General features: G+C 37.5%; 1 long non-coding RNA gene across 1 annotated transcript; it reads right to left on the bottom strand.

The window, feature by feature from the left end:
• Positions 1 to 473: 473 nt before the first annotated feature.
• Positions 474 to 5,454, bottom strand: LOC142601578 (uncharacterized). The gene is made up of 2 exons (XR_012835095.1): positions 5,244 to 5,454; positions 474 to 998 (listed from the first exon to the last, which is right to left on the bottom strand). It is a non-coding gene; the product is annotated as an uncharacterized LOC142601578 (long non-coding RNA).
• Positions 5,455 to 9,558: the final 4,104 nt, after the last annotated feature.

Raw genomic sequence — 9,558 nt, 5'->3', positions numbered from 1 at the left:
TTCTAATATCTATTTCCCTTCCCAGCCTTAGCACCAAATATATTAAATTGCACTTCTTTAGCAACTATTAGCACACCACTTTTCCAATATCACACCAATTAAATAGGTAAAAAAATACTGTTCCTATAAAAAGAGGTGACATTGGCATGTTGGTTAAAATTAATCTCAACAAATTTTAGGCATTTAAAAGTTAAATATCTAGACATTCTCGGTTCATCCTTTAGTCCATGAAGAAAGATATTATTCACCACAGCATCAAGAACTACCCTCTGGAGGTACTTGTTCCCTTCCATTAACTGTTAGGGGAGTTTACAACGACTAGTTCGAACAAAAATATTTATCTTTTATACATGTAAGCTGGAGCAGTCTTTATGTCCCAAATTGCATTCAACCCCCAGTTTGTCTTTTACTGATGCAACTGATCATTAATATGTAATAAATATTGATAGTGTAGTGTTACTTTTTTTAAAAAAAAATGTATAATTGTTATGATTTTGTCCTGTCAGGTAATTTCCATACCAAAAGACTTATGTCAAGATTTAAAGTTATGAAACAATGATTGATATGGTAGCGATGGGAAAGCAAATCAGAAAGCAAGCAAGCAGGATTTTTTTTTTTTTTAAGGAATTCTTTCTCTTGATTTGAAGTATGAGAAGTATGTGTAGTCATTTGGAACGTGGATTCAGCACCAGGATTAAGACACTTGCATGTGGTTTTCTACATGGGAGTGAGGTATCTGAGGCCTTGGTCAATGTAGACCAAGTCAATACAGTTAATGGAGTCTAGGAAGGCATTCAGCTGATCCCAAAGCAGGCTGTACAAGGAGTTCTGGCACTTGAGGTAGGACTCTAGGTTCCAGGTTTTAGCTGTTTGAAATGAGAATGAACAGTCTTGTCTGTAGCAAAAGTCCTTGTTCTTTTACGGACTAAGTCCTTGTATTTCTGCACTCAGGAGATATTAGAAATCCTTTCTTGGAGAGGTGTTGGGAGCACAAGCACCTGTGAAGTGGTAAGAAAGGGCTATAACAGGTCTGATATTCTCCTCTGACAGTAGCAGAAGGTATTTCCGTGTCATCAGTAAGTCACTAGAAAGTTTTGTGGCTAATGAGTGGAATCACTTCAAGTAATTGATGACTCTTTAAAATAAAAACCAGAAGCCTGCAGAGATATACCAGATGATAGAAAATCTGCCAACACTTCTATGGCTAATCCAGAAAACGGTTCATCTTAGCTTAAATAAGTGCTAAAATAAGTTGTCTATACTTCTCCATGTTGTACACAGGGACCCTTTGACTAAGTAAAACTTACATGCCTAAATGTTATATAGTTGAGGTATGGTGAAATGGATCTCAACCATAGGCTTTATCAGTCAAGTGACCAAGGATGAGCCAGGACTTTAGTGTTTAAACCTCAGGTGAAATGTTCAATTTAATCATTATGGGACATAGAGAAGTCACAATTTTTTTCATTAATTGCATTATTGTTCACTCCTCAATGAACTTGAGATGTCCTTTTTGTTGAAGTTGTTTATTACCGTCCAGTTTATTTTATTTGGTCGTCATTGCTATACTGAAAGGTCTGAAACCGAAAAGAATTGACATAACCTGAAACCTAATGTCATAAAACAATGAATCTAGAGAAAAGTGGAAAAAATGGAATCCAAAGTGCCACGAAAAAAAACAAAATTTCCCCCCCAGAATATTCCAAACCACTTTTACCAACTCAGGAAATGTAGCCTAAAAAGAAACTAAAGGAGACTGAGGAAAGTCCATGTTTAGAACAGATTTTGATGAGTGCAGTGCTGTCATCCATATGAATAAAAATTAAATTTGTTAAATATATTGCATGTAATTTGTATCTAGAGAAATTATTATCTGAAGTACAGTGCCATTTCTTGGAGATAACTTAATAAGTTTTGCCTGAAACAGAGACAGGAGGTTTTTCTTACACGAGGTAAAACACAGTAAAGAATGCTGGAAGTCAGAGCTTTTACTAGGTTTTGATTGCATGTGACAAATGGAATATAGCTATTGTATTTTAAAAGGAATCAGCTATTCCACTAGCTCATTGACTTTCAGGTTTAACAGGAGAGGACAATTCATAGCATAAAAGCATTATCTTCATTTGCATTGCGAGTTAATAACAGAGGAAGTTCTTGCCAGCCAGCTCCTTGAAACGCACTGAATAAAGCATAGAATTGATTTAGTATACCCAGAAAAATAAAGTGGACATCTTGCAATGCCTGAATTAATTGCAGGATGTATTTTTGTTTATTACTTCCGAGGGAAATTTCAGTGGCTCTCATTAAATGCATGGATGGATGGGTGGGTGGGTGAATGATTGATGGCACGGCAATCAGATATAGCCAATTAGTTTTCCATTTCTTCTAGACATATTGCTCTATTAAGAATCAGAAACATAGTAATAACAATCAAACTTAGTAAAGCCATCCTTATTTGCTTTTTCAGGGTGAAATTCAGCCCTGTGAATATGCATAGAAAACACCCTTCCACGTTTCTCCTTCCTCTTCACAAAGAAAACACTTGTATTCATTAACAAGTTTTTGACATTTACAATCAGGACAGATTTTGAAAAGTGTTTACTTTTAGAACTGCAAAATAAGTAATCACATTTTCCAAAGAGCTTGTTCATATTGGTCATTTATAATAAATGCCACCCTCTTCTGAAAAACTAGCCCAGCTGCCCACTCATGCTTAAGAGGAACTTCCTGGAATCAACAATAGGAGGAAATAGAAGAATAATTTCATTATCCTGCTTCAAACCCTTCCTTAAAATTAGTGATGTAAAAATGAATAGATAAAAAGAGGGGATAAATATATCTGTTCAATAACCAGAAAAAGGCTAACTCTGCGTACTTTGTGTCCTAGTGAGGTTCAGCAGTGACAAGTGGAAGCAATTCATACAGAGCATACCAGCAGTAAGTCAGGGCTGTTCCCTTGTATTCACCACTGAGTACAGCACTGCTTGAAAAGTTGCTTTAAAAGTCAGACAGAACAAGAACAGATCTAGAAAGAGGAAGCAATTGCTGGCTTGGGACTATATCCTCATCTGCTTAGTATCTATTTTCTCATAGTCTCTTGTTTCCCACTCTATCTATACTCAGCCTTTATCTAATACCTGAAGGGTTATTTGCACACAACAAAGACCACTTTTGGCCCTGCCTTTGCACCATGGTGAGTCAGAGGAGTCGTGATCCATTAATCCATTCTCTTCAGCCCAGTTACAGCCTCCATAAATCTGCTACTGATCACATTTTGCTTTCTGGATCTTCTTCATGTGCCCAGATTAGAATTTAGTTGAACATTTGGCAACTGGTAGTTGCTGAAACTGCCATTTGAAACTTAAGCTTGCCTTTGTGGTTTGTTTGTTTTATTTTTTAATATAACCTCACACCTATTTCTAGTTTTTAAAGTTTGCTTTAGATTTGTGTTCACCCTCTCAACAAAGGTAAGCCTCCTCCTGAGTTCAGACACACTTCTTTTCAAAAAAAGCTTTCTTTCCTCCCAGCAGTTCCCCTCTTTTGCCTTATAATCACCTGCTATCATGCTTCTCTAAGGATATAGCAGTGTATACATTCCCAGAAAGTGTCTTCAGTCTGCTTGAGCTTCTCACATTTGTGGCCTTTAAAAACCAGCAGATATTCTTTATTTCTATCTCAGAGCTGGTAGTATTGATTTACATTAATTTAATTTTTTTTCTTTTTCTTTTATATTCTCCAAGTCAAATCCTGCAATTGGTCATGTGATTTTCTTTAATTCACCTTAAGTATAGCTATGTGAGAGATTATAAACATGGTTGCTTTGACCCCACCACCCCTAAATTATGCATACACTGTTCTGTCCACATTTTAAATAGAGATTTCCAGAGCATAGCACATATGTGCAGAATCAGCTCAAGCTGTAGTCTTGTTTTCAGCATTGAAAACAGCAAATAAGTCTGCTTTATCATACTGGAGTAAAACTGATGCAAAGGAAGGATTAGTAGCATGAGAAACATCTTATTTTCACAGAAGCTAGACCTAGTAAGCTGCAACCCCTACACACCAAGCTGCTTAATCAATTATGCATTGACTTCACTAGTCAAAATATTTATTTTGAATGTCATTTATGTATAAATGGATTCATTTTATTTGATCCCTTTCTGAACTGATCCTGAATGTCTTTAAAGAAATGGATTGTTTCTAAATATTCATTTAATAATTGGGATGATTAACTGGCATAGAGGTTTTTTTCATCTGTTGCATTGGGAGGTTTTACATGTTTTATTTTGCTGTTCATTGATGTCTTCTAAGTCTGTTGTCACTGATTTTTGCTGGCCAACAAACTGATGGAAACTTTTTGGTTGGCAGTTTAGACATTCTCATGGAAATCCTTTTGGAGAATAGTCATCTTAAACAAATATTTAGTCAAACGACACTTGTGGAGAAAAATCTGCGAAACATTTAGGATGGATGAACACAAGTCATGACTTTCTGAATATTTTAATTACTACCATGCCCAGACTAATTATCATGAAACAAGCTCAGCATCAGATTTGTACCAATTGCCAAGCAACATGTGTTTTCCAGTTCAATTGTCTGCGTTTGGATGGAAACACAGTGATAACAAGGCACTATAGTTCCTTCCCTGTCGTATAACAGGAGAGGAGGAGGAGTACAGCCCTGTGGTCCTGTCTGGTAAATCTGTGACTACTGTTGCTGAGGCATAACAAAAGCCAAGTTTTAACTGTATCTGCTTGGGACAGCTAAGTTTGAGCTCTAGTGCCAGGAATTAATTGGAGCCTAACCAGAAGGGCATCCAGCTTCTGTCTTGATATAAGTACAGCCACATGAAGGTATATTTGTGTGCCAGCTACTCCCACATGCAATGTGAGCAGGTTACCGAAACCGAAATCTATGCCAGTTATGTTAGCATAAAAATAGAACACGTTTGACACACAGTAGTGGTGGTTTGTCTGACCACGCCAGAAGTCCTGTAAGCTGTCATGACTGCATGTGTTATTATGTATCCAGATAAAATACAACCAACTTCCTTTTAAAATATAACCAAAGCCTTATTTGAATTAAAAGGTAATAAAGTTCCTTTTAGATTAAAAAGGCAGCCAGTCTTCTGTGAAATACAAAAACTATTGGGGAAAAAAGTGTAGCCTGTATGTAAAAGAGTTGCACTTGGTAAGTTGAAGCTAGAGAGAAATCAGCTTTAAAATAAGAATCTTGAGACTCACCCACATCCTCCATCTCAGGCGTTGTCTTTTGTACTAAGCCTGCTCTATCAAATGCCAGCGGTGGTCTTCACTTTCCCGTTAACAGATAATTTTCTTGACAGCAGAAAGGAGCAATATGATCTTTACTTCAGAAATGCCAATCTTTAAAACTAAGAGATCCCTTGTTCCAAAGAGGAGCTGTAGAACTCATGCTCTTCATACTGTCAGTGAAGGCAGGTAGTTGTAGAGAATGACTCTGATTTGAGATGGGCTGAATCACACCCTGGTTCTGCCTGCTTTTCTCTGTTGTCCATATGGTGAGTCTAAAGCAGAGAGTTTAGGCATGCGACTCTCCAAAATTAGGTAAATACAAATAGGAGAAAGCTGGTTTTTTGCAAAAGTGAACAAAGAAAAACAACCACGACAAAGCAACAAAACTAAATTCCAGGCTTGTTTTGGAAAGAAAAAAACCACCCAACACGTTTCTTTTATAACCAGATAGAAAGGACCCTTTTTTGTCTTTTTTCAACTCAGTTCTAATTCTGACAAAACAACATTAGTGTGTGAAAAGACTGAAGTAGATATTGATTTGATCTACTAAGGTTTGTTTTCAAAAAACATCCTCCAGTGATCAATGACTGTGCCTTCTGGAAGTGCAGTGTCAATTCTGACCTTGAATCATGGATCAGTCTTGATTTTTATCAGGAAATAAAGGAAAGAATGAATTCATGATTTAGCTGGTAGCAATTTTCTCATTGACATGTGAATATAACACAATGCAAACACAGAGGTTGGTAGTTGCAGTAATTCATCATTTTGTATTTGGAAAATAAGAGAAGAGAAGGAAAAGTGGGCTCAGGCTGTAGAAATGTCAAATATCTCCAACGTAACACCTAAGCAACCTGTATATCCAGACTCTCCATTTCTTTACCGCCTCTACACATCTGAGGAACAAGACTCACTCCTTCTCACCGCCTCTACCCCTTTGACTGTTTGTCCTCATGTCCTTTTTCTCAGCTATCGATTTTCTGACCCTATTATTCACACTGGGATACCACATGGGAATGGACCATGGTCTATGTGCTGCATAAAACCATAATAAATACAGTCCACAGTTCAGAATTATATATTTAGTATAGAGTCAGCAAGCATCTTCAAAACCATGCCTCACATATTTCCTGTCCCTCCTTCAGTCCATTTTTACTGCCGACAATGGGAGCTACACTGCGATCATTTCAGCTAGGCTGCTGAGACCACATCTCAGCTATATTATTACATGACAAGAATTATTACATGGCTGTCATCTAGATGTGCTTGCTTTTTTCCCTCTGTTGACCAAGATTTTCGTAATGTCTGCGGCCTATTTAATATACTAGTGATGAAGCAAGTATTTCTGCTGAAATAATCACCCAACCATAGAAGCATCTGTGTGAAAAATTCATGTGCCTATGCATGACAACCTCTAATATGAATCCATATCCCTCTAATGTTGGAACCAGGTGCATTGCTAACAAGCTGCAGGTGGAGACATGAAGAAATTAATTGCAAGGCCCTTGATAATTGTTCAGAATTCATCTTAGATACACTGGTGAAGCTGTCATGTTTTGGTAATTTACCTTTTGTTGGATTCAGTGCTTGCAATAAAGAGTGTCGCCTCTTATCTCACCCCATGGCAGTCCTTAGTCTTTGCACATGATGAGTGCAAAAGCTATCCATGAAGAGAAGGAAGATGAAACCTTGCAAAGGAAAACATAGAACAGGCCGTGAGGTTAGGAGGTAAATGCTGTGGGAGGAAAAAAGGCAATCACAAAGTTGTGATAGGGAGAGAAGAAGCAGAAATCTAATTTTGGCAGGATGAAGAGTTATACGGAGTTATATGGTTTGAATCAGTGGGACACTTGCATCACACTAGAGATCTTACCCTGTGGAAAGACAGTTTAAGAAGGGAAGCAGGTGAAAAAGGATTCAAGCTCCACAACACTGTAAACCTGAGTAGCTTTGCTAATAATCTTAAAACTAATTCCAGCGCTGAATTTTTTTTTTTTTTTATTTTCATACCCCAGCAAAACATTGCTGGTTTACCTCCTGTGGGATAGATAAGAGGTGTATTACCAGATTCAACCAGTGAAATAGCTGCAGATCTTACATATTTCCCCTTTTGGTCCACCTTGACTGTTGTATGCTTGATTGCTCCTCAGCAGGGAAGTCTGATGATCCTGTTTCCTTGAAGAACATTAATGCATGGAGTGCCACAGAGTACACCTACCCTGCAGAGCACACTGCTGTGTAAAGGCACTCCCGCTGGTTTTAAACTAGGCAGCGTGTATGCCACTGCTTAGAGTTCAGCCTGGCACACAGCACGGTCTGAGACGGTAAATCTTCCTCTGCTGAGCTACGTGTTCAAGCACAGGAATCAGGAGCAGCCAAGGAGCATTATCTCCCTAAATGCCCTCTTGCCTCTAACTGATTTGAATTTGTGTGTCCCCTTTCCTGAAGCATCCCAGAGCCTCCACCTGTATGTTTAGGTGTCTCTGCTTGCCAGATGAACATTTGGGATCCAGCTCCTGTGAAAGCACAAGTTTTCTGCACACCCACAGTCTCTGGGATGTTCTTCTCTCCATTTGCTTGAGATTGGTTGGGATTTGTCTGCTAGCAGAAATGGGATTCATCTCAGCAAATCTGTGTGCCTAAAAGCTAGCATCTCATTTTAGTTATTGTCTGGGTTCCCTCTGCATTTAATAGAGAGCTATTCAGGACATGGTTAAGCTCACCTATCTTGGACATTATTTTGGGGATGTGATAAGTCAATCTCTGCAGATTTTTGTCTCAGTTAACTAGCACTTGATTACTGGCATAGTCTAAACACTCAACCTGTAGATGGCAAAAGTTAGGTGGGCTATTTCATATGTATGTGACAAAACATTCCTGTTGTTCATCTCCATGAAACCATGCTCAAGTCAATGGAGCTGAGAAGTTCAAAGGAGAGCAGTAGCTCAGAGTAATCACTCTGCTAAGGGGTTTCTCTCTTGTCACCTTCTCCTGCCAACAAGCTTTGACTGTATCGCACATTTCAGAAAACAAAAAACAAACACAAAAAAAAAGACTTCAACATAATTTAACTGGACATAGGTAGACAATCACAGATGTAACCCTAAGTATAATCAGCTTTTTCCCCTGCTTGATATACAGAAAGAGTAAGTCTTCTTGTCCAATCCAAATGATGTCTGCAAATTGCTGCGCTGAACTAATTCACAATGACACAGACCTCAGGACCTGTGTGGAAAATTTGCTTGTTGTCTGAGGAACCTTTATATCCAGTATTTTTCTGTAATTTGCCCTTAAATGTAATGTCCAGTATGTGATTTTTGTGAGTTGTTGGGGTTTCTTTTCCCTCTATGATCATTTCTGTTGGTTGCAGGACCAATTGGAAATGTATTTCATCTAAAAAGACATGATTGCAAAAACAGTTGCAGTTCATCTAAGACAATATTCCATAAAGTTCTTTGTAAAATGGATTTCAAACACTGGCAGAGAAGAAAGTGGGTAGCTGTTTTCTTTACTATTTATATATTAAATTTTACTATTTGATGACCATGTGAAGTCTTTGGGGGTTATTGTAATAAAAGTGTTTTATTTCTCCTTATATATTTTGCTACAGTTAGTATTGGATTCAGTTTATGAACTGATGATACCTGCTTAAGATATCATTTTGAGAGAATGCATATAGAGCATAAATATTCTTTTGCAAATAATATAATATTTTTTTATTTCAAATGATAATGATAAATATTGTATTTTTATCTTTATAGACCTCACTGACAACTCACTCTTTGAGCTAAGTATGTCTGCATGCATTAAGCATGTTTTGCAATCAGTGGGCATTAAGTATGTTATCCAGGGTTTGAAACTATGAAGGCATATATAGACATCATAAACCTAAAAATTGGAAATTTAATCTCTAAAGTAGCTTTACTTTCATGTAGGCTGGTTTCTATAGCAACTTGAAATTGTACTATCATTTGATCAGCTCTTGATAGGAAAGCAAAAAAATATTTTGGTCCAGGAAAGAAAAAAAAATGTTTTTAACATCTTCAGTAAAACATACCATGGTATCTTTGGTAACATCACCATCAAAACCAGATAGCATGCATGTATACTGAAAAATCTGTTATGCTCCTGAAGTTTTGAAATATGTAAGAGGGAAGAGAATGTGGGGTAAGAACTAGAAAAAATCTCTTTTATAAAAAACTAATTCTGAATTAAGGTGTCAGGGCCAACTGCCAGAGGGACAGATGCAGCTGCGTCCTAAGGTGCTGCAAGAGACACCATGAGATAG

This window comes from Balearica regulorum, chromosome 4, assembly GCF_011004875.1.
Source record: "Balearica regulorum gibbericeps isolate bBalReg1 chromosome 4, bBalReg1.pri, whole genome shotgun sequence".
Taxonomy (NCBI): domain Eukaryota; kingdom Metazoa; phylum Chordata; class Aves; order Gruiformes; family Gruidae; genus Balearica; species Balearica regulorum.
This window is presented reverse-complemented; position numbering and strand designations above follow the sequence as displayed.